General features: G+C 38.0%; 1 pseudogene across 1 annotated transcript; it reads left to right on the top strand.

The window, feature by feature from the left end:
- Positions 1–25256, top strand: LOC306652071 (flavin-containing monooxygenase 5-like; annotated as a pseudogene). Its single transcript has 4 exons — positions 1–114; positions 13212–13400; positions 23702–23860; positions 25112–25256. The product of its transcript is annotated as a flavin-containing monooxygenase 5-like (transcript).
- Positions 25257–25660: the final 404 nt, after the last annotated feature.

The following is a 25660-nucleotide window of genomic DNA, read 5'->3' as shown; positions in this document are numbered from 1 at the left end:
ATGGGCTGCTTGAAGGGGCTCGTGCCGCTCTTACGAAAGACTGCGGCTTCTTTGCCGGCTGCTCCAAGCAGCTCTGCTTACGGCTTTCAGCCCATCCAGCGGGACAGAAGACACGTACTCTTTAGAAGTTCATGAAGCAGCTTCCTGTTTATTCAAATAACACCCTCAATATATAAGCAGCCTCATGCATAAGCAATTGTAACCAAATATGTCCATCCAATCCTGTTAAAGGTCAAGCAATCACGAGCTAGAGCATACATGTAAAGTATATCAGTCCACGTGCTAGGCAGCTGAATTGATTATAATACAGCCAATTGTAAACATGTTCTGCTTATCTCCATGCATATTCAGAATGCCATTTGCTCTCTGCTAGTCACCATCTTTGGATGCACCTGGCGTAACCCTGGGCCTTGGGTTTCGCCCACCACAAAAAACCTATAAATAGGTCCTATTTACTATGACTTTGAATGGAAATTGGCAAAACAGGGAACACAAACTGTATTATTTTCTTGTTTTATTGTTTGTTCTACTTAGTTATACACAACAGCAGAATGTCTTTTGATTCATTATACCAAATAGAGTACAACTTTTCATTGCTATCTTTCTATATCATGTAGATTCACACCATTCATGTAATCATACATGTACATTGGGTAATGATTTGTCTCATTCCACCATTTTCCTTCCTCCTCCCTCCTCCATTCCCTCATTTTCCGCTACATAATCCAAAGTTCCTTCTTTTTCCTAACCTCCCCCACATGTATCAGCATCCACTTATGCCAGAAAACATTTGACCTTTGGTTTTTTGGTCTTGACTTATCTCTTTTAGCATTATATTCTCCAACTCCATCCATTTATCTACAAAAGCATAATTTTATTCATCTTTTATGACTGATTAATAATCCATTGTGAATATATACCATAATTTCTTTATTTATTTATCTATTGAAGGGCATCTAGGTTGGTTCCACAATCTAGCTATTGGGAATTGAACTGCTATAAACATTGTCAGGGCTGTGTCACTGTAGTATGCTGATTTTATGACCTTTGGTATAGGCCAAGGAGTGGGATAGCTGGGTCAAATGGTGGTTCCATTCCAAGTTTTTGAAGGAATCTCTATACTGCTTTCCAAAGTGGTTACACCAATTTTCAAACCCACCAGCAATGTATGAATGTACCTTTTTCCCCACATTCTCACCAACATATGTTGTTGCTTGTGTTCTTGATAATTGCCATTCAGATTGAGGTGGAATCAATCTTTAAGTAGTTTTGATTTGCATTTCTCTGATTGCTAGAGATTTTGAACATCTTTTCATATATTTGTTGATCAATTGTATATCTTCTTCTGTGAAGTGCCTGCTCAGTTCCTTAGCCCATTTATTGATTGGGTTATTTTATTTTATTTTTTTGGTGTTAAGTTTTTGAGTTCTTTATAAATTCTGCAGATTAGTGATCTACCTGAAGTATGTATGGTAAAGATTTTCTGTAGACTCTGTCTTCACATTATTGATTGTTTACTTTGCTGAGAAAAAGCTTTTTAGTTTGAATTCATCCCATTTACTGATTCTTGTTTTATTTCTTGTACTTTGGGAGTATTGCTAAGAAAGTCTGCTCCCAAGCTGACATGATGAAGATTTGGACCTACTGTCAGAAACAATTATTTTCTAAGTAACATGATCAGAATATTATTTCCATGTAAGTTAATCTTGGTGCTTCCATTTTAGAAGTGCACTCCCTTCAATAAATTTATTTTTAACTATAAAAGAGTTCAATTTACGTTGCTTTTTCATAGAAACTCAACAAAGTACAGTTTTATGAAGTTTATTTTGTGTCTTGAGTCTTTGTGAATACTGATTGAGCCACCTTCTTTATGTGCCAAGCACTCCTTATGATACTAGAGATAGAGGCTACTAATCTCATGGAGCTTATATTTGTAAAGGAAGGAAAAGACAAACAATAAAAATCCAGTAGTAATCCAAGCTAAGATCAATGCTGAGATGAAAAATCTTTGTCACGGCATATGGTCACATTGATTTTGTTCAGTACCTTTCCTGTTACCCAAGTCCTATGCCAGAGGCCTAATGCTAGGGGTCCTAACAAATTTGAAATGCCCCAAAACCAAATGGAAAAAAATAATGGGGAAAAGAAAAAAAGGAACTTTATTCAGTGTAGCTGAATTGGAAAGACAAGTGATGTCAAGTATCTCAGTCCTGTCTTTCAGGTTTGATGTGAGCTTTGGCTTAAATAGAGAAAGAACTGGGGTAGGAGACAAGAGGTATGGGTCACAATCAGGCTTGGTCAAACTGTGGTGTGGTTTATCATTTTCTTGAGTTCCGATCACACCAATTCTTACTGGTGTTGAGGAAATTGCAGCAGTTCCAGGGGCAATTTCCTCCTGCTTCATAGATTATATATCTATTAGATCTATGACCCTGGAATGGGGGACAATTCAGTGCCCATGGGACTATACTGCTCCTGTTGAGGGAGGGCAACCTCTTCATGGTTGATCTGGCTGCAAGACCTACTGTGGGAAATTTAGGGTAATGACTGAAGACTTCTAGGCACTACTCCAGGGCCATGGAACAGGACACAGTAAAAGCAGGCAGTTTGTGGAAAATACCTTATTTTTTTCTGATCTTAATGTCTTCAGCCTTATAGGAAGCACATTATCAACTTTAAATGAATACTCCTTTAATGATTAACATGCTTATGCTTATATAAACTAGTATAGCCATTATTAAAATGCTTTAGGGCTCCTCAAAACAACAACAACAACTAGAAATAGAAATATCATATGATCAGAGTTGAGCAGGAATCTGACTCAAATTTTAATAAGGTAATAAAAGAGAAACACTAAATGAAGACAGAGATGCCAAATTTCATCCTGATTTTAGTTGCCCATTGGGCATCAGCAAGTCCAAAAGAAGAGACAGGGCTTTTAGCAAAGGCAGCCTAAGTCCCTGTTTTACTCCCCTATTTGGGTGTTTTCTCAAAACCTTGTGATTTATATCCTTTGGTGGCTTCTCTGGAAGATCCTCTCTTCTATGAAACTGCTACTGGGTGTTTTTTGCATCCTGTTCTATGTTTGACTTATTTTCTCCCATCCAGATTCTCATGCACTATATTTATCTAGCTTGTAAAGCAATGATATCAACCACCTGCCACTTAAACAAGAGGACACTGATTATTTTTAACTTAAACGTTTCAGAGATGGGGTTCTAGCTATAAGCTAAGTACAGCATTGATATATTGACTCTGGAATTTAAAATACAGTTGAGAAAGGCTAGCTAAGAGACTCCAGGTGTGCAAGTCACAGAAAACATTTAGAAGTTTTACTCTGAATGCTGTATGAAATGAGCCTAAAGGGGAGAAGCAGAGACTTCAGTTAGGAGTAAATTGCAATAGTCTGGGAAAAAGATGATAATTTGGGGCCAGCATGGTAATAGTGGTGTGGTGAATAGATATATTACACAGGTAGTGCCTAGAAGATTCACAAATTGAGAATTGGGGAGAAATAGGAGAATAAAAGTTGATTTCAAGGATTTAACATTAGCATGTGGTACATTGGAGTTGCCATATGGAAGGAGGAAGACAGAATGAAGAGTTTGGGGAACATCATGAGTTCCTTTTTGTGCTGACAAGTATGCAGACATAGAAGAACTCTCATACATTGCTGGTGGGAATTTAAATTAGTACAGCCATTATGAAAAACGCTATGGGGCTCCTAAAAAAAACTAACAAAAACTAAAAATAGAACTACCATATGATCCAGAAACTCCATTACTGAGTGTATATCCAAAGGAAATGAAATCAGTATGTCAAAGAGGTATCATTTCCATGGTTAGTACAGCACTATTTATAATAGCCAAGATATGGAATCAACCTAGGTGCCCTTTTGTGAATGAATGAATAAAGAAAATGTGGCACATATATACAATGGAATATTTTTCAGCTAAAAATGGTGAAATTCTATCATTTAAAGCAACATGTATGAGCCTATGGGACATTAAGTGAAATATGTCATGCACAAAAAAAAACACTGCATATTTTCACTTAAATGTGGAAACTGAAAAAGTTGATATCATGGAAGTGGAGAGGAGAATAATGATTACCAGAGTCTAGGAAGAGCAAGAAGAAGAAGAGAATGGAGATCGGATGGTTAATGGGGACAGAGGTACAGCTGGATAGGAGGAATAACTTCTAATGCTCTCTAGCACAATGGAGTTCTTATGGTTGATGATAATTAATTGAATATTTCAAAATAGTATAGAGGATATTGAATGTTTCTAACAATATAATGATAAATATTTGAGGTGATCGATAAATCAATTACCTGGATCTGATTATTTCACATTCTATACACATAATGAAACCTCACTGTACCCCATAAATATGTACAATTATTATGTCCATTAAAATTTGTAAAATATATGTATTGAAAGCTTTTTACAAAAGGAATTCATGTTGAGAAAAAACAATTCAATTTTGGACAGAGTATAATGAGACAGAAATACAGATCCAAGTACAGGTTTTGTATAGTTAACTGGATAGACTATTCTAGGGTTTAGGGGAAAGTGTTAGAACTAAGCACAGATAAGGAATTCATAATTTTAGGATGGAGCTTAAGTTATAATATCCACAAGACCATGACTGGAACTATAAAAAGCACTAATCCTCGGTCAACTCATATTTAGAAATTGAGAGGATAAGGCAGCATAAAAGACTAAGATCAGCCAGTGAAACAGTATGAGAACTAAGAATATACTACTTCTAAGACCAAATGAAATAGGGTTTCAAGAGTGATGGTCTGCATCAAATGCAGTTAAGATATGGAGTAAAGATAGAATAGAAAATAAGCACTAAATTGATCAACATTATGGTTTTCAATGGTCTTGGCAAGGAGTCCAGTGCCTGACTGGAATGATTACATAAAGAGAATGAGAGGAAAGAAGGTGGAGAGAGCCTATCTCACCCCTTTTGAAGAGTTTTGATGTAAAAGGAAGCAAAAAATTGGCAGCAGTAACTACCAGATCAAGGGCAGTTTATTTTGTTTTAAGATCGTGATGTTAGAGCATATTGAATGCTGATGGAAATGATCCAGTGGAGATAAAATCTAATGATACCAGGGTATCTTGAGTGAGAGGAGGTGGGATCTAATAATGCACAAGTAGAGGGTTTGGTCTAGACAGTAAATGGCACAGTATGAAAACAGATTTGTAGTGACAGCACCTGATTTCTCGTGCCTCTATTGTCTCAATGAAATAAGAAAAAATGGCATCTGGTGAGCTTGTGTGGGAGGGGTGTTGGGGGTTTGAGGACATAAAGATGTGAAATAGTTGTCTAGGAAAGTGGAGAGTGAAAGCACAAGAGGAATATGGTACGATTGCCAAGCAGCTGTGAGGACCACATGAAGTTGATGATCGGGAGACCAGGCAGCATGGTGTATGTTGGGGAAGAGTTAGGGAATTGAGTCTTACCAGGGTTGGATATTTGCCATATGAATAAAATAGAGAGTGATAATAAAGTTGATCATATCCCCAGTGTCTAGAATAGAGGTGAACATGATAGATAAGGTCCCTGCAATTGTGGAGCTCAGGTTCTAGTGATGAAGAAATATAAAAAGTAAAGAAAGTACAAATAAACTGTCAGGTAGAATAGTACTAAGAAGGTATGATATTGAGAATAGGACTGGGGAGGAGCTGAGTAGAGTGGGTTGAAGAGGATGTCACTAGAAAAATGACATTCAAATTAAGGTCTGAATGATTGGAAGCCAGTTTTGTAAAATCAGAGGAGGAAAGTTTAGGTCAGAGGGATCACAAAGGCAAAGCCATTGAGACAATATTTGTAAGGAATAATAAATATATTTAAAAATTGGTGACAGAGCTGGGTACAATGGAGCACACCTGTAATCTCAGCTACTTGGGAAGGTGAGATAGGAGGATGGCAAGTTCTGGGTAACCCTGGGAAACTTAGTGAGACAGTCTCAAAGTAAAAATGACTGTAAAATGAAATAAAAGGTATGTAAAATGAAAAGCTATGTAGCTCAATGGTAGAACAATTACCTAGCATGTGTGGGGCCCTGGGTTCAATCTCTAATGCTGAAAGAAAAAAAATAGTGAAGATGCATTTGTAGGTACTTGGTCATTGATAAGCACATGTTTGAAGGTGAGAGAAACAGATTTCAGGGGGATTCCCACAGGTGTTTACCCTGGGATATGGATGTTTTTGCTACCACTGAGGGATTATAAGAGAGAAAATTTGGTTTGAGGGAAGGAAGATAATAAATTTGCCTTAAGGATGTATTTGATTTGTACCTAGAACAGTGTCTGGCCCATAGGTAAAACTGAGAAAATTTTCTTAAATACTTGACTGAGGGGCCTTTAGAACAGTTTGAAAATATAGGACCTATGATTGTTATAACCCTGAGAACCCTGAGGAAAAGAGAGGACATTTAACAAATGGCAAAATAAGGCACAGAAAGTTTAGGAAATTTGTTCAATATTTTCTAGTGAGTCAGTATTAACTGCCAGAATGAAGGCTAGCTCAATTCCTTTTTCATTCATTGCTCAGGCTATATAGTCATAATGCTTTTATTAATTCTGTTTTATTTCTCCACAAAGGGGAATGTCCTTTGACAACAGCAACCCAGTAACATTAACAGTAACCAAATCATGCCTTTGATAGATCTCAGTCAGCATCATCTCCAACCAAAGCAACATGATTAAAGCACTGGTTAGTGTACAGGTTTTATTTGCTGTCCAGTATGTCCTTGATCAACTGGGTTACAGTAGGATACTAGTTGGCAGCATACAGTGTGTCAGATATCGAGCTTCAGTAAAAGATGTGACCATAGGGAAAAATGTTTCAGACCTCTGCTTGCATTCATGAACTTGGATTTTTGGGCTAAGGTTAGGATTAGGTCAGTGCCCTACACTGAGTTGAAAGCAATTTGGGTTTTCTTTCTCCCAAGCAAGGAAAAACTACACTTGAGTTTGATGTAATTATATATCTCAGACATTAGACTTATATAATAAGTGCCCAAGTGCCTGAGAAGATATACCAATGAGACTGTGCACTTAAGTATGGCAGGAAATGCTTTACAGAAATCTTGCCCAGTCACCTCTGAGAATTGTCACTTCCTTTCAAAACCAAAGGTAAGGGACATACTAAAAAGTATCAAAAATTTATTCAGAACACAGGTCAGAGATTGTACATAACTTTGCACTGAAACTTGTCTGTGTCTCCTTTGTTTGACAGAGCAGTTCGTGTTTTCCTATTTCATTTGTTTAAAGTACTGGAATTTAACACAAGGTTTTATGGGTGTTAGGCAAGCACTGTCCTACTGAGATACATCCCCATTCCTTTTTATTTTATGTTATTTGGGGCATGGATAGTTTGGCTAAGTTGCCAAGCCTGGCCTCAAACTGTGATCTTCTTGCATTAGCCTCCTAAGTAGTTATGATGACAAGCTTGTGCCATTTCGCCCAACTTTTTTTTTCATTCTAATTTAATACTTTGTTCAAATTGATTACAAGTAATTTCACTCTTTTTGGTCAAGCAGGAATACATTTATGCAATCTACCTAGCTAGTCCCTGAAGTCTTTGAGTGTAGTACTGCTGGAGTTTAACTCTTCTGACAGATTTTCATGTAAGGAGTGGATCATCTCAGCAGTAAAATTGCATAAAGCCAAAAGTTCCTCCTGATTCAGCCTATGCTGAAATCCTAAGAACACTCTGTGACCTTCCCCTTCCTCTGGGTTTATAAGATCCCCAAAGCCATCTTATACCCTAATTGCACAAAGCCTTGGTCTTAGGTTTGAAAAATGAACTTACATGTTGCACATATATCTGTATTCCTGAGGTACAGTTGTAACATTTAGCCAAGGATGTTTCCCATTTTGATACCCCATAATGCTCAAAAATGGAATGTAATATAATCTTCAACCTCAGAGCACTTAAATAACCTGAGAGTGCTTCCAAAAGGCCCATGATGCATAGAAATTCATAGTGAGGACAATAATAGTAGTCCTAAAACATTGAGAACTAAATAGACCAACTTTTTAAAAATTATTTTTTAGATGTTGATAGACCTTTATTTTATTCATTTATTTATATACTGTGCTGAGAAATGAACCCAGTGCCTCACACATGCTAGGCAAGTGCTCTATCAGGAACCATAACCCCAGTCCCAACGTTTTTTTAAAAATAAGAAACAAAACACAATTTTGAATTTCCAGGGTATTGTAAAAGACCAAAATACTTTAGCTGAAAATAAATCTGGAGATCACCCAACTGTCTGCATCTCACCAGTAAAGACTCAAGAGATCAGGAGTTATCCTTCATGGTTGAGGTTCCATGGCAATCTCCTTAGCTTGTGAAGTCCACAGGCAGTGTTTTACCCATTGTCATGACACATAGATGTGGTCTCTGAAAGCAAACAGAATCACAGAGTTTTTAGAAAATGTAGAGTGATTGCTTTTGATATGTTTTTAAGTTAAATGAGCTAGAATTACCTGCTAACAACTCCTTCCAGGAAAACCAACCTATAATCTTCAACATTACTTTTTCTATTAAAACTCCAGATATTTTTCTGACATGTCTTATCCTTGTATAAGGTATAAAATTTGACAGTTTTGTTTGCTGTAAACTTCTTGCTTTGAGAAGTTCAAAGTCCTTTGTCTTCCAGAAGAGGGTGGAGGGCACCTGCAAATGAGTTTTCTTGTCCTTACACATACTCAGTTTTAATGTTAAGTTGTTTTAATATGCACATCCAACCCTGCAGCTTGTTAGTAACCATTGACAATATCATCTATTTAAATGGTATGCTTATTAAGTGCCAAAAAGTAGTAGTCTCTTTCATTGATCATTAACTTGGTTTACTTTTAAACTCATGTTCTAAACAAGTGAATGGAATTGAGGTGTCACAGATATATTTCACATCATAAAAACTAACACAGTATTGGCCAGCTACTTAAAAGTGGCCTTATGACATTTTTTAGTTGAACAAATGTGTTGTTTCTTGACTCTATTTTGGGAACTAATTCTGATTATAGTCTTATTCAGATCTAAAATGATTCCCCTTAGCAAATCCCTATACCTTTATCATAATCGGATGTGGGCTGAAAACCCTGTTAATTTGTTTTTAGTAACAGAAAATTCTACTCTTGAAACGAGTCACACCCTAGTGTAGAGGTTAAGAGCACTGTTTTAGATTCAAAGACTGTCATTTACAAGAAATATGGCCTTGGGCAAATCATTAAACCTCTTGGCCCACTGTTTTTTAATCTTTAGGAAGGATAATAGTAATACCCCCCTTGTACAGTGATCATAGCGAGTAATTGAAAGAAAAATTACATCAATCACTTATAAAAGTGACAGCTCTGCATATGGTTACATGTCAATTATTATTCATGCCTACAGTGAGACCCCCCACATTTTGAGTCTCCTTAAGCATCCTAGCCAGGTTTGGCAATTACTGAACAACAGTGAAATCAACTGAGGCAGGGATCATTTTGGGAGGGTAGCCATTATTCTGCCTGATTATCATTTTGTGGTTTTTAAATTCTAAGTGGATTTGAAATTAAAATCCGCAGAATATACAGCATGGGGGTCTCTTTTTATTATCCTCTGGGCAAAATTTTAACACCTTATGAATGACTTCCATAAAAAAAATAAACTTTCATCATAATGCTCTGACTTCTCTGACTTTTCTTAACACAGACATACCTATATGGTTCATTATTATATTCTAGAACCAAGAATGATGCCTGGCATATATTTCCTACCCCAATATATTTGTTTAATAATTGGATTTCTCAGAAGGAAGCTGTTCTGAGTGGCTGCTAAGAATATTTATGGAGCTATAGACCCTCCTTTTCACATTTTTTAGTTACATAGCTGTGGAGACTAAGATATTATAAACATCCTTTAATGGACTGAACATATTTTGCATGTTGCTGATGGCTACCTTGAGAACTTTATCCTGAGATGTACTTCTCTATCAGTCCCATGATCATTATTTGGAGTCTAGTTGTCCTTCCATTCCCCAAAACATTTTTTATTATTTGTTAGAGGTTTCATATGTAGAATTGATCTAAGCACTTTGAAATTCCACCTCCACTGGTAGGTGTCCAATAAGAACCCTGGGAATTCAGGGTTTCTATTTTCTCATTTTTTGTGACAGTTTCCTGGGATTCAGTATATTTTTATTTTCTTCTCAGGTAGTACCACTTGCACTTTTCTATCATGTTTCCTCTTTCATTTTTCTATCTGCCAAACAATTGTTTTCTCAGACACCACCATTTCTATTTTCTGATCATGTTCCACCTACCAAACTGGCATTGTCTCCTCCTTGTACAGCTGGAAATTTTCTAATAATAATTATATGAGCTCTCAATACATTAATTTCAATCAATTCTTGATCACTTCATTAACATTAAGTAAGATTGACGGTAAAAGTAGGTTCTGATATGATATATATATATATATCAGTTTATTTTGATATTATCTTATGAATGAAATTACTTGAAAAGTTAATACATTTCTTTCAAAATGCTAAGAATTTAATAAGTACTCAATGCTATAAAATAATCTTGATATTTTTTAGTCAAACTGCATACCTAAAAATTATTAAAGCATGCTAAATTGTGCTTTTCAAACTTTAATATACACATGAATTACTGGAGATTCTCATAAATTAATTTGGATTATACCAAAATTCTCCATTTCTGACAAGCCCTAAGTGATATTTATACTGATGATAAGATAACTATTTCACATAGTAAAGTTTTAAAGTATAGACAGACATACAAATAGATGCCATGTTGGCACAAAATATAAAATGTTACTGTTACTCTTTAATCAGAAAATGAAATAATATACACCCATTAATGAAATATGTTTTTAAAAATACCATAAATTTCATAACTCTTCCTTTCTCAAAAAATGGCATAAAAGAGAATAAGACAATAAATGGATTAAAAAACACTTAAAGGTGTGTAGTTGTCCACTTTTGTTACATATATAAGAATTAATCACTGGGAGAACGTTAACCAAAAATGATGACAGCCCATTTATGAGATTCTGGTTGTGTTGATCTGGAGTCCTAATAAACTTCTTTGCTAGGTAATATAGGAAATGTAAACAGCTAAAATGTTAATTAGGGCAGAGATATAGTCACAACCACACCTTAAATGAATACTTTATTTGAAATAGATAAAATAAATAAGAAAAGACTTGAAAGGAGACTCCTGAATGTCTTATTGCCAGTCAAAATGTAATAATTATGGGGCAGACAAATGAGTATGATCAATTTTGGATTCCTAGACTAAATAATTTTTAATAAGAATTGGGAGGAAAATAAACCTGAATGTGGACAAATCCAACACTCTGTTTTGTGGATATTTAATGTTTTGTAATACCCACTCTCCTAATATTTATTCAGTTCTGTAATACAAAGGAAGGAGAGGGTCTAAATTGGTTACGGTGATTTTCTATAACCAAAAAGAATTTAAATGTAATAGATTTGAAAACCTGTGGTTTGTGATGTTTCAGTGACAGAATAATAGGCTGAAATCATATCGCATTATTTTATTGGATTACCACCTTAACCCCTTGAAGTAATTAACTGGAAATTTTTGAGGAAGCAAAAAGTTTGTTGTAGGAAGGAAGACACTGAATTAGGGATTAATGTCATCTGAACCAGTGCTTCTCAGTTTTCATGTGCATCTGAATCTGTTGAGGATTTTTTTATGTTAGTTCTGATTCAGTAAGTCTAGGGAGGGGCCTAAAATTCTGCATTTCTAACAATGCCCCTAGTGATCCCCTTTGTGCTGGTCCACAGACCACACTTTGGGTAGCAAGGATCTAGAACAGTGGCTCTCAAATTTCAGTTATTTTTTCTTAAGCATTTAACTTGTTTTCTTTTTATTTTATGAATATTGTTGACAGTAACATCCTTTAACAATAATCTTTGGAAGTCTGAATATTTCTTTAAAAGACCATGTAAATTTCATGAATTTTTATATACATTGCAAAATTACTCAGAAAATATACTAACTTATACTCTCCCTAGTATGTTTTGATCTAACCCATTTTTACTCATTTAAATGACTGTTACCCAACAATAGTAACAATGGGGTAAATAACAACTTATAATGGAAAGAGACTTAGTAGTACATTTTCTTGAGGGCAATGTCTCAATATATATGAAAATTCTTGAGACTTATTCATTCAGCTGGGAAGTTCTCACTTGGAATTTCTTGTGATTGCCCTCCATTGAGTGCTAAGACTGAATTTGATGTGACTACTTTGTTCACATGTTTAGAATTTTAGGTGGAATAGCTAGAATTTCTGGGGGCTATTTGAATATTTCTCTATAATAGGTATATTCCTCCATGTGCCTTGGTTGGGCTTCCTAACAGTATTGTGGTCTCAATGTAGTTGGAGTTTTTATAGTACAGATTTAGAATATCCCCAAAAAGCCCAGGTGTTCAAGTCTTGGTATCCAATGCAGCATTGTCCAAAGGTGAGTCTTTTGGAAAGGGATTTATTCATTAGGGTTCTGACATCATCAATGGATTGATTCATTGACAGTTGAATGGATTACTAGACAGTGGTAGAAACTGCAGGCAGGTGGGACATGGTTAAAAAGCAGATTACAGGTTTGGGGGTTACCCTTGGGGACTATATCTTGTCCTGGGCCTCTTCCCCCAACTCCTGCTTTCTGGCTACCATGAGCTGAGAAGCTTTCCTCTGCCATACCCTTTCACCATGATTTTCTGCCTTGCCTGAAGCCAAAAGCAGTGGAACTGAAAACTCTGAATCCTTGAGCCAAAAGAATTATTTCTGAATGTCAGGTATTTGGGTCACAGCTACAAAAGCTAACTTCTTACATGGCTGCTGGGTTCCACAAAGTGAGCCTTCTAAGACACCCAGGTGGAAGCTTCAAGGCTACTTTTTACTTAGTATTGAAAGTCATTCAGTGTCATTTCAACTGTACACTCTTGGTCAAAAGCAAGCCATAAAGATACTGAGATTCAAGGGGAAGGAACTATACAGAGGCACAAGTACTGGGAGAGGTGTGGAGGTGGTGTATGTGTCATTTGTTTGAATTGTCATTTTTTTTAGGAGATTTTTCAACTGTTCACTGGCTATATGTAAATCATGAAATTAGTTCTCAAGTTGCCATGAATACTTCTAATTTACTACAGGAAAATTCTGAAGAAGGGAAAGTCAGTATTTACAAATTGGTGATCATCAATACTTCAAAGAAGATGATGTGCTTCAGTGACTACACCATCCCAGATCATTATCTTAACTTCACGCACAATTCCCAGGTCCTCGAGTATTTCAGGATGTATGCCAAAGACTTCAACCTTTTAAAGTATATCCAGTTCAAGGTAGGAAGTTTTGTGGGTATCTTTGTGTTTGAAATTCTTCATGAAGTAAATGCATAATGTGGCTTCATTTACCAGTGCTTATGTATAAATATTAGCTTGATATGCTCAAGTACAAAATCTCCACTCTTTGTTCTCCCTCTAAAATAACCTGTCCGGAGCTGGCAGGTCATGCGCCCTGCCTTGCCTCAAGGTCATGCACCTTGGCTCATGGTCACTCCCCCTGCCTCACCTCATGCTGAGCTAAGATGGTGCCTGCCAGATGCTGGCGGGGCGTGCCATTACCTGTTTATATACCTGTCAGACTATGCCAGGTGCATCAGACTAGATTGCGTGGTGCTTCATGATTGGACAACTACACTTCCTTATTGGAGTTCTGGCCCGAGACTAGTCTTGCCTACGCACTCTTTACTCTGATTGGTTTCTGTACTTTATATTAACTGTGTTTATTCCTCTAAAAAACGAGACTTGATCAGGCTTTTGTCTTGTCTCCATTTCTCCTGTCTCTTGTCTCACTCAATCCCAGCACCCCCCTCCAGGTACCCGTTGATGTCCTGCAGGCCGGGACAAGTGGCGCCCAACGGTGTGGCTTGGGATACAGGGGAATTCGCGAGGGAAGAGGCGTGTAAGTGTTCGGCCGAAGAAAAAAAAAACTGAAAGTGAAAGTCAGTTCCACAAAGTTCGCCAAGGGAGCCTGCCGCACTGTTCTTAAAGGTACAGTAGCGCTTAACTATGGGACAAGAATTAAGTAAGCATAAAGTTTTTGTTAAGCAATTAAAAGAAGCTTTAAAGACACGGGGAGTAAAGGTTAAGAGTAATGATCTTTTTAAGTTTTTTGACCTTATTAAGGACACCTGTCCGTGATTCTCACAAGAAGGAAGCATTAATATAAGAAGTTGGAATAGGGTGGGAGATGCTTTGGGAGATTTTCACAGAAAGTTTGGCCCAGATAAAGTTCCTATTACAGCTTTTGCTTACTGGAGTCTCATAAAGGAACTTTTAGAACATACAACAAATAATTCTGATATAGCAGCAGAAGTTACTCAGACAGAGGACATTTTGAAAGCAGCATCAAAACAGGATCTTCAGGGAGAGCCCTCCGAGGAAAAGGGAGAGGTAGATCTTATTTCCCTTGAGAGTGAAGATGAGGAAGTTACAAGTCCTTTTCCAGATGCAGGCACCACAGATGTTAAAAAGAAAACTCAACATCAGAACGAAGCTCCACCTAAAATTTATCCTTCATTGACTCGTTTTAAAGACCCTTCAAATGAGAATAAAATAGATGATGAGGAAGTTGATTTGGACTTCATAAATGAGGAGGCCTCAAAATATCCTAATCCTGACTGCCCACTTAAACAAGGAAAGTCCGTTTTCTCATATCCACCTCCCTATCGCACACACTCTGCTCCTATGGCAATGGTGGTGATAGATCCAAAGGAAGACCTTAAAGAAAAAATTAAACATTTGGAGGAACAAATAAATCTAGAGGAACAATACCAAGCTCTGATTACCAGGTTACAAAAATTAAAGACAGGCAATGAATCAGTGCCCAGTCCTGATGGATTTAAAAGGGATATTCGCCTTCAAATTCTATCTGGACAACAGTGTCCAAGAGGAGGAGTTCCCTTAATCAACAGGGATTTAAAACCCCCTCCACTAAGTGCTTTCCCTGTTACTGAGACAAGGGATAACCAGGGACAACACTGGAGGCACCACACTGGCTTTGATTTTACTATTATAAAAGAATTAAAAACTGTTGTTTCTCAGTATGGAGCTACAGCACCATACACCCTTGCTATTTTAGACTCCATAGCAGAAAATTGGTTAACACCACAGGATTGGAATATTTAGTTAGAGCCACCCTGACTGGAGGTGACTTCTTGCTTTGAAAGTCTGAATATTTTGAAAATTGCAAAGAGACAGCTAAAAGAAATCAACAAGCAGGAAATGGGTGGACTTTTGATATGCTCACTGGAGTAGGTGATTATGAAACCACAGACAATCAGATGCAGTATGACCCTGGAGCATATGCTCAGATACAGGCGGCAGCCACTAAGGCCTGGAGAAAATTGCCTGTTAAGGGAGACATCAGCATGTCTCTTACAGGAGTCAAACAAGGCCCTGATGAGCCCTTTGCTGATTTTGTTCACAGACTTATAACAACAGCTGGTCATATTTTTGTCAGTTCTGATGCAGGTCTTGAATATGTCAAGCAACTTGCTTATGAAAATGCCAATCCTGCATGCCAAGCTGCTATAAGACCATACAGAAAGAAGACAGATTTAACAGGATATATTCATCTGTGCTCAGATATAGGACCTTCTTATCAACAGGGTTTAGAAATGGCAGCTGCTTTTATTGGACAGACAGAGAGGGATTTTCTTAATAATAAAGACAGATGTGTCTTTTAAATGTGGCAAGGGCGGACACTTTGCCAAAGACTGCAGATCAGATTTACAAAAAACTCTTGAGGCCAAAATACTTGGTCTCTGCCCTAGGTGCAAGAGAGGAAAACATTGGGCTAATGAATGCAAGTCCAAAAGAGACAATCAGGGAAACGGGAGGAGAGGCCCGCCTCAGGCCCCGAAACAAGCATATGGGGCAATCAGTTTCATTCCAGCCTACAGCAGCAAAAACAATCCATTTCAGACCTCAGTAGAGCAACCCCAGGGAGCGCAGGATTGGACCTCAGTTCCACCTCCCATGTCGTATTAACTCCTGACATGGGCCCTCAAGCCTTGAATACTGGAATTTTTGGCCCATTGCTCAGGTTATTTTGGCTTAATTTTAGGAAGAAGTAGTTCTACCATGGAAGGTTTACAAGTACTCCCAGGAGTTGTAGATCAAGATTTCTTGGGAGAAATTAAGATCATGGCTAAAACAGATAACAACATTATTACTGTTACTCAGGGAGAAAAATAGCACAGCTGATACTGTTACCATTAGTTCCAACCAAACACCCAGGTCAAAATCCTAGGAGAGGAAATGAAAGTTTTGGATCCTCTAATGTATATTGGGTACAACACATAACTGATCAAAAACCTTCTTTGACCTTATGGCTAGATGGCAAGTCCTTTACAGGTCTAATAGATACAGGAGAAGATGTGACCATAATTAAACAAGAGAATTGGTCTTCTTCTTGGCCTACCACAGAAACTATGACTAATCTTAGGGGTATTGGTCAAAGTACAAACCAAAGCAGAGTTCTAAATACCTCACTTGGAGAGACAAAGAAAACAATACAGGTCTCATTAAGCCTTATATCATACCTCATTTGCCTGTTAATTTGTGGGGAAGAGACCTATTATCTCAGATGAAAGTAATCATGTGCAGCCCCAATGAAATGGTTGCTGCCCAAATACTATCTCAGGGATATACACCAGGACAAAGGCTAGGAAAGGCTGAAAATGGTATTTTACATCCCATTCCCAATTTAAGACAGATTGACAGAAAAGGCTTGGGAAATTTTTGATTTCGGCCATTGACATGCCTGCACCCCAACTGTGTGCAGATCCAATAACTTGGAAATCAGATGAACCAGTTTGGGTTGATCAATGGCCGCTAACTTCTGAAAAACTTGAAGCTGCTCGAATGTTAGTGCAGGAACAGCTAACAGCCAGACATATCATAGAGACTAATTCTCCTTGGAATACTCCTATAATTGTAATTAAGAAAAAATCTGGTAAATGGAGATTACTACAGGACTTAAGGGCTGTCAATGTCACTATGGTGCTCATGGGAGCCCTGAAACCAGGGCTGCCATCTCCTGTAGCCATCCCTCAAGGATATTTTAAGGTAATTATTGACCTCAAAGACTGTATTTTTACTATCCCTCTACATGTAGATGATCAAAAAAGATTTGCTTTTAGTCTACCATCAATAAATTTTAGAGAACCTATGAAAAGATATCAGTGGAAGGTATTGCCACAAGGAATGGCTAATAGTCCAACCTTATGCCAAAAATTTGTTGCTCGTGCCTTACAGCCTATTAGAGATTCTTGAAAACAAATGTATATTATTCATTATATGGATGATATACTCATAGCAGGACAATCAGGAGAACAGGTATTACTATGTCTCACACAACTTAAACAGCAGCTGACTGCAGTAGGACTACAAATTGCTCCAGAAAAAGTTCAGCTACAAGACCCTTATACTTACCTAGATTTCCTGCTCAATGGGCCTAGGATTATTAATCAAAAGGCAACAATCAGGAGAGATTGTTTAAATACACTTAATGACTTCCAGAAGTTTCTAGGTGATATAAATTGGCTTCGACCATATCTTAAATTAACCACAGGGGAGTTAAAACCATTGTTTGAGATATTAAAAGGAGACCCTAACCCACAATCATCCAGGACTATATCTCCTGATGCATTAGCTGCTCTTAAAAAGGTGGAGGATGCTATTGCAGGTCAACTTGTTACCAATATTGATTATTCTCATCCCTTAACGCTCATTATATTTAATACTTCCATCACTCCAACGGGTCTTTTCTGGCAAGATAATCCTATTATGTGGATTCATCTTCCTTCCTCACCCAAAAAAGTGCTATTGCCTTATTATGATGCAGTAGCTGATCTGATTATCATGGGGAGAGAAGATTCTAGAAAATATTTTGGAATAGAGCCATATAAGATTATTCAACCCTACACCCAATCTCAGGTCAATTGGCTGTTACAAAATACTGACACCTGGCCTATAGCTTGTGCCTCATTCACAGGTGATATAGATAATCATTATCCACCAAATAAATTGGTTCAGTTTTGCAAACTACATCCTTTTGTGTTCCCTCGTATTATTAGAAGGGAGCCTTTACACAACGCTCTTGTTGTCTTTACTGATGGGTCATCCACAGGAACAGCTGCTTACACCTTCCTTGATAGAACTGTTACTTTCCAGACAAAATGTACATCTGTCCAACTTGTTGAATTACAGGCTCTTATTGCAGTTTTATCTGCCTTTCCCAATCAACCCCTTAATATCTACACAGACAGTGCCTACTTAGCGCACTCGGTGCCACTCCTTGAAACTGTCTCTCAGATCAGACATGTTTCTAAAACAGCATCACTGTTCCTTCAATGTCAGACACTCATCCATAATAGAAGGGAGCCTTTGTTTATTGGACACATCAGACCTCACTCTGGCCTTCCGGGGCCATTAGTTAAGGGCAACAGAATTGCTGACACAGCCACCAAAATGGTTGCAGTAGCTTTTTCAGATAATATTAAGCAAGCTCAAGACACTCATAACCTACATAATTTAAATGTCTGCTCTCTTAGGTTACTCTATAAAATCACTAGGGAACAAGCAAGGCAAATAGTAAAAGGCTGTACCACGTATGCTACTCATCTACCGATTCCACATCTAGGAGTTAATCCTAAAGGCCTTGTTCCTAACATTGTGTGGCAAATGGATGCTACTCATTTTTTAGAGTTTGGTAATCTAAAATATATTCATGTTTACATAGACACATTTAGTGGATTTATATTGGCTACACTTCAGGCTGGAGAAGCAACAAAACACGTAATTGCCCGTCTATTACATTGGGTCTCAGTCTTGGGCATACCTAAACAAATTAAAACAGATAACGGCCCTGGATATACAGCAAAAACCCTCCAAAAATTTTGTGAAAAATTACAAATTCAACATGTCGCCGGAATTCCTTATAATCCTCAAGGCCAAGGAATGGTTGAGAAAGCACATCTCTCTTAAAACTACTATTGATAAAATAAAAAAGGGAAAATGGTACCCAATCAAGGGTTCTCCCTGTAATATACTCAATCATGCTTTACTCATTCTCAATTTTTAAAAAAATAGATGATCATGGGAAATCTGCTGCTGATCGTTTCTGGCACCCGGAATCTCAAAAGCATTTTGCCATGGTAAAATGGAAAGATCCATTGGATGGTTCATGGCATGGTGCAGACCCAGTCTTATTCTGGGGTCGAGGTTCAGTCTGCATCTTCTCTCAAAAAGCAGATGGCTGCCAGAGCACCTTTTGCGCCAAGTTAATGAAAATACCTCCTCCAGGATAAAAATCATCCCTGAGAGTCTTTTCTTTTCCTTCCACAGGAATGAATAAAACATTGCTTTTCTGGATGATGGCTGCCTGTTCACTGCTCTCCTACAGCCATGCAGGGTTTGAGGACCCTGCTAAGGCTCGTGAGTATTTACTGGAGCTCAAAAACAAACCATGTAAGTGTGAGGGAGAATTTATAATGCGTACTGATGAGACAAATTACAAGCCGTCATACATCAGTAATCTCCCGAAACAATGCATAGAGATAGATTGTGGCAGTCACATCACATTTTGGACGACACATACACTGTGGTACTGTTTCAAAATACCACAGATTATTACCTCAGTTAATGCAAATATGCACCTTGTTCGTGCACGACATTTCACACCTCCTTCTATAGCTCTTGTTATTCCTCAGCTCAGACCTGTTCTTCAGGGAACAAAACCTATTTTACTACTACATTAATAAAGTCCCATCCAGGATCAACTGGAGGGGATTGGTCTAATAACCCTGGAAAATTAAGTGTTGCCTCATGTCCTGCAGACCTAGTGGGGAAAACAGTTTGCTGGTCTACTATGGCACCCCTACATGTGTCTGATGGAGGAGGCCCCCAAGATTCTAATAGAGCCAAGCAAGTCCATGAAAAAATTCAATGGATGTACGAGGAACTGCATCCCAGTCTGTTATATCACCCACTAGCATTACCCAACCACAGACCTTCTGAGATAGACCCTGCCACACATGATATCCTTGAGGCCACTCACACCTTGCTTAATCAGTCCAACTCTCCCTTGACTGTAGATTGTTGGCTTTGCCTTCAGCAAGGATAGCCTGTTCCACTAGCTATCCCAATTGATTATAGAAATAACTCTGCTACCGACCTCAAAGTGATAAGTTATAAAACTATGACCAATCTTGATGCATCTTGGTCCAGTTTTGCTGGTAGAAATTGTTTACTGACTCCACCATTTCTAGTACAGCCATTCATGTACTCCAATACTACTTGCTTTTTTTCACCTGGCTATAATAATACCTGGGATTTAGATGTAGGGACTATAACCTTTAGTGGTTGTTCTGAGACATTCAATCTTTCACAGCCATTGTGCCCCCTAATGGCACTGTGTTTGTTTGTGGAGGTAATAAGGCTTTTACTCAACTGCCTATCAACTGGACTGGACTATGTGTCTTAGCTGCCTTACTCCCAGACTTAGACATTATTCCAGGAGATGAGCCTGCCCCTATACCAACAATTGACTACATTACAGGGCGACCTAAACGTGCTGTCACTTTCATTCCTCTACTTGCAGGACTTGGAATAACTACAGCAGTGGCCTCAGGTACTGCTGGTTTGGGGGTCTCTCTTACTCAATATAATAAATTATCCAGACAATTGATTTCTGATGTACAGATACTCTCAAACACCATACAAGACCTTCAAGATCAGGTAGATTCCTTGGCAGCAGTGGTCCTACAAAATAGAAGAGATTTAGACCTTCTAACTGCCGAACAGGGAGGCATTTGTTTGGCTTTGCAGGAGAAGTGCTGCTTCTATGCGAACAAGTCAGGAATTGTTAAGGACAAGATCAAACAGCTGCAAGAAGACCTAGAAAAACGCCGACGAGCACTGGCTGATAATCCACTGTGGACTGGATTCAGTGGACTCCTTCCCTATCTCCTTCCCTTCTTAGGTCCCCTCCTTTGCTTGCTGCTAGTCCTATCTATAGGTCCTTTGATATTCAACAAGATTATGGCTTTCATCAAAGCTCAAATTGAGGCTATACAGGCAAAACCTATTCAGGTTCATTACCATCGGCTGGAGATGATGGATTGTGATGGTGAAACATTTGATCAATATTAGATCATAATAGACCATCACCCCTGTGTGCTGAACTGGTCAGGCAATGATGGGTAAGATTCGTGCGAGTGCATACCAACCTAAGACAGGAAATGAGGGCAAGAGTCTCATTATCCAATGATGGGTAAGGATGCTGCTCTGGCATGGACAACCTAAGACAGACGCAGTTCCGGAGGGATTGTCACTCCAGCTCTATAAAATAAAAAAGGGGGAACTGTCCAGAGCCGGCAGGTCATGCACCCTGATTTGCCTCAAGGTCACGCACCTTGGATTGTGGTCACGCGCCTTGGCTCATGGTCAGGTGCTTTGACTCATGGTCACGCCCCCTGCCTCACCTCATGCTGAGCTAAGATGGCGCCTGCCAGATGCTGGTGGGGTGTGCCATTACCTGTTTACATACCTTTCAGACAATACCAGGTGCATCAGACTAGATTGCGTGGTGCTTCATGATTGGACAACTACACTTCCTTATTGGAGTTCTGGCGCGAGACTAGTCTTGCCTTCGCACGCTTTACTCTGATTGGTTTCTGTACTTTATATTAACTGTGTTTATTACTCTAATAAATGAGACTTGATCAGGCTTTTGTCTTGTCTCCATTTCTCGTGTCTCTTGTCTCACTCAATCCCAGCACCCCCCTCCAGGAACCCGTTGATGTCCTGTGGGCCGGGGCAATAACCCTGGGAAAGTCTTATATATTATTGCTACAGATACAGAAAGATACCGGCCACCAGTATTTTCATTGCCTTCATTTCACACTCTGCTTATAATAAAGGAAATGAGGGGAATGAATAGGTATGGGAACTTTAAATCTTTCTGGTCCCACAACTTTTCCACTATTGCTTTATTCCTTTATACTTTCTGAGTCACTTTTCAACATATTATTTCATGTGATCACCAATACAACTTGGTGAAGAACTTAGTGACTGGGAACTTACTGAGGAAGCAAAGAAATTAAATCTGATGGAGAGAGTAGAACACTGAATTAGGAAACAAAACCCTGAATTCTGCCCCTTGTCCTTACCACTAATTAACTTCTGACATGAGATGAGTTAGTTTCTCAACTTGAATTTATTATAATTTTCTTTTTATGTAAAAGAAGATGATTGTACTCTATGACTTTGGTTTCTTCCTTCTCTAAAGTCTGCTGTGATTTTCCCATAATTTATAATCATGACCATAAGCAGATATATCACCTGGCTTAAAGCCCAAACCTTGCACCTTTTTCTGTTTAGCAACAATAATAAAATGGTAATATCTGGTGACAATTTCGAAAGCCAGTCATTTACAGCCCAGTGATACATCTCTGACCTGTTTAAACGACAATTCTTGAACAATTTTATTACTCTACTAAGCAGTGATGTGACAAAGAGAAAAAAAACATAAGTAACTTAACTAAGTAACTGTGTTTAAAGACACTGAAAAAATGAAGAAAATTATTATTATACATATAAGAAATAAACCAAGTGATAAGTGGTATAGAGATCTATACATTGTAGCTCAGAAGAGGGATGTTTAAACCATCAGGGAAGAGGAATCAAGTTGCAGGAAGTAGTTTTAGAGAATATAGTGTCCAAGCTGAGTCTTGAGTAGATAGGAGTCTACCAAATGAAAAAGGAATAAAAGGATGTTCCAAGTAGAAGCACCAGCTTGTGTTAAAACACATAACAGGAACTATAAATAATACAGGATGGTTAAGGCTTAGTGTCTCTATTGTTCAACCAAGACATTATAGCCAAGGCCCTAGAAGCTCATTGGAATATATTCTTGATGTTTCCTTAGGCTGGCAGAGTAACTCATATTTTTTGATTTTTTTTGAAAAACTAAAAATTATATCACTCACAGACTCTTTCTCTATAATTACATGTAAAGTGGGCATATGTAAAAAGCAAAGAGAGATTCCTTTAAAAAAATAAGATCCACTGAAATATTTTCTTGCTCTAACATGAAAGGGAGCCTCATATTCACATGTTTGAGGTTAGTCAAATAGAACAGGATTTGGATGTCAGAAGACATCAGAGAGTTTGAGGATGTCTGGGGTTAGTGGAGGAATAGGTGTTATTGCACAGAGTGTCAAAGAAGTACAGGATAAATTCAGGAGTTATTCAGGTGCTACAATGCCTTAAGGCAGAGACTAAAAATCCTCACAAATCCTACTTTTGTAGAGGCACAAGAGAATACATTAGTCTGTCAACTCAATTTTACTTTATGTGCCTTATGGAAGTCTTCTCATTTGGACCACAACCTCAAATTAAACTGTTCTTTTTGGACTATGAAAATCAAATAATCTTGGAAGGATCCTAATGATGTGATGGTACCTGTGGTATCAACCTTTTGTGTAACATTTTGCAAGATAAGTCATGTCTGGGAAGATATACACTGTATTGGCTATGCTTACTGTCCCCTGTGTATGTAACTTTTCTTTAAGACCACTGTGTACAGTGTGAAGAAGGGGCCTGATTTCTCTACTTCAGGCCAATGGGAGTTAGTCACTGAGTGTGAAGGGAAAAAGAAGGTTAATATCTTTGATGGAGTAATGGTTTGCACTGGCCATCACACTTATGCTCACCCCTGGAAAGCTTTCCAGGTGAGTGACTTACCAGAAAGGAGAGTGACCCTTAAACCATACCTTTGACACTGAGGAATAGAAGGTTGTGATCTGAGTGATTTTTACTTTGGGGTGAAATATGTCTTACCCTAATTGTTCATATTCGCTTGAAAATGGGATAATTTGTATTATTGCCATTTGCGCAATGGTAATTTTAGAGTTTAGAGGTCTGTGAACAATCATGCCACCACATAATGCCATTTCAGTCAAGGCTGGATTACATATAGAATGGTGATCCCATAAGATTATAATGCAGACTGAAAAATTCCTATTGGGTAAGTAGTATCATAGCCGTATAATATCATGGTGATGTTGATGTACAAACCCATCTGCACTGTCAGTTCTATAAAATTATAGCTCAAACAATTATGTATGTGATACATAATAATAATAAACAACCATGTTACTGGTTTATGTATTTATTGTACTGCATTTAGTGTAGAGTATACTGCTTCTACTTATAGAAACTTTTACTGTAAAGAAGACTGCCATGTTACACCAACTAGCCTCACATGTCTCATGTTTACTGTGGGTTTTGATTGCATCAGGAGGCCACACTGAGTGACTGGTCTAAACAATCTATGCTTATGTAAGTACTTCTGTGATGTTTTCACAATAATGAAACCAACTTACATCAAACTTTTGAGAATGAATAAATTTATGACAAGTAGAACATGATTGTATTTAGTTTCACAATGACTTTGGTCTTCTTAAGGATCAAAAAGGAAGACTGTGGAACTCTTACCCAGCATTGGTTCAGATGTGGAATTTTTCAGTGATAGGAAACAAATAAATATTGAATTTCTAAGGGTTAAATGAAAGCTTGAATGATTTAATTTCAGTTTGGGCCCTGAAATTTCTTTTTTTAAAAAATGCACTTTATGTATATCCTAGAGTATATAGAAACATATATACTCTAATTGAAATGGGAGTATGCATCTAAGGGAATGAAAAGACAAAAAAGAATGGCAGCTTTCTGAGGCAGTTTGGATTTGTGAGTCTGCAAATACAAAATTCAAACTACTTATGATAAAGGAATCACAAGTTACTATTCTGGGGCTATGCAAAAAAAAAAACATCAAAAGTATTCAGAATGACAAGAATAGGTGAAAAAAGGGAGATCATATGGAGAATATGTGCTTCAACTTTAAATTCTACAGAAGAATGATTTTACAAATGATATCCAACATATAAACTATTATCCAAAAATTATTTTCTGTTCTCTTGCAGGAATTGAAAAGTTCAAAGGACAGTACTTCCATAGTTGAGACTATAAAAAACCCAGAGGCATTGGCTGGAAAAAGTCTTTATAATTTTTGGGAATTCTGGAGGAGATCTGGCTGTAGAGATTAGCTACACATTCAATCAGGTTTGAGTCAATGATTTACTTTGCTTCATTCTATCTTAAGTCTTCCCAAGAAGATAGACCTGGGCTGCTGCCATTTTGAGACAACAGCCAGGCCCTGTAGGACCCCTGGCAGGACTGACTGAGCCCTGCCATCAGGACCCCTCAGTCCAACTGATCACTCCCTGCCTCCATGGCCCTCATATCAATTGACTTCTCCCTGCCAATAGGACCCTCAGACCAAGTGATTGCGCCCTATCACCGGGACCCCAGATCAACTGATTGCACCCACCTCCAGGATCCTGCAACCACACCAAACACACCTAACCTCTAGGACCCCTGCCTGACCAACCATACCCTACCTCCAGGACCTCCAGCCAACCACATTCATACCCTGAGATGCAGCTCCCCATTTGCCAACACATTTGAATGCC

This window comes from Sciurus vulgaris, assembly GCF_902686455.1.
Source record: "Sciurus vulgaris genome assembly, contig: HiC_scaffold_632_arrow_ctg1, whole genome shotgun sequence".
Taxonomy (NCBI): Eukaryota; Metazoa; Chordata; class Mammalia; order Rodentia; family Sciuridae; genus Sciurus; species Sciurus vulgaris.
Note: the sequence above shows the minus strand (reverse complement) of the source record. Positions and strands in the feature narration are given on the sequence as shown.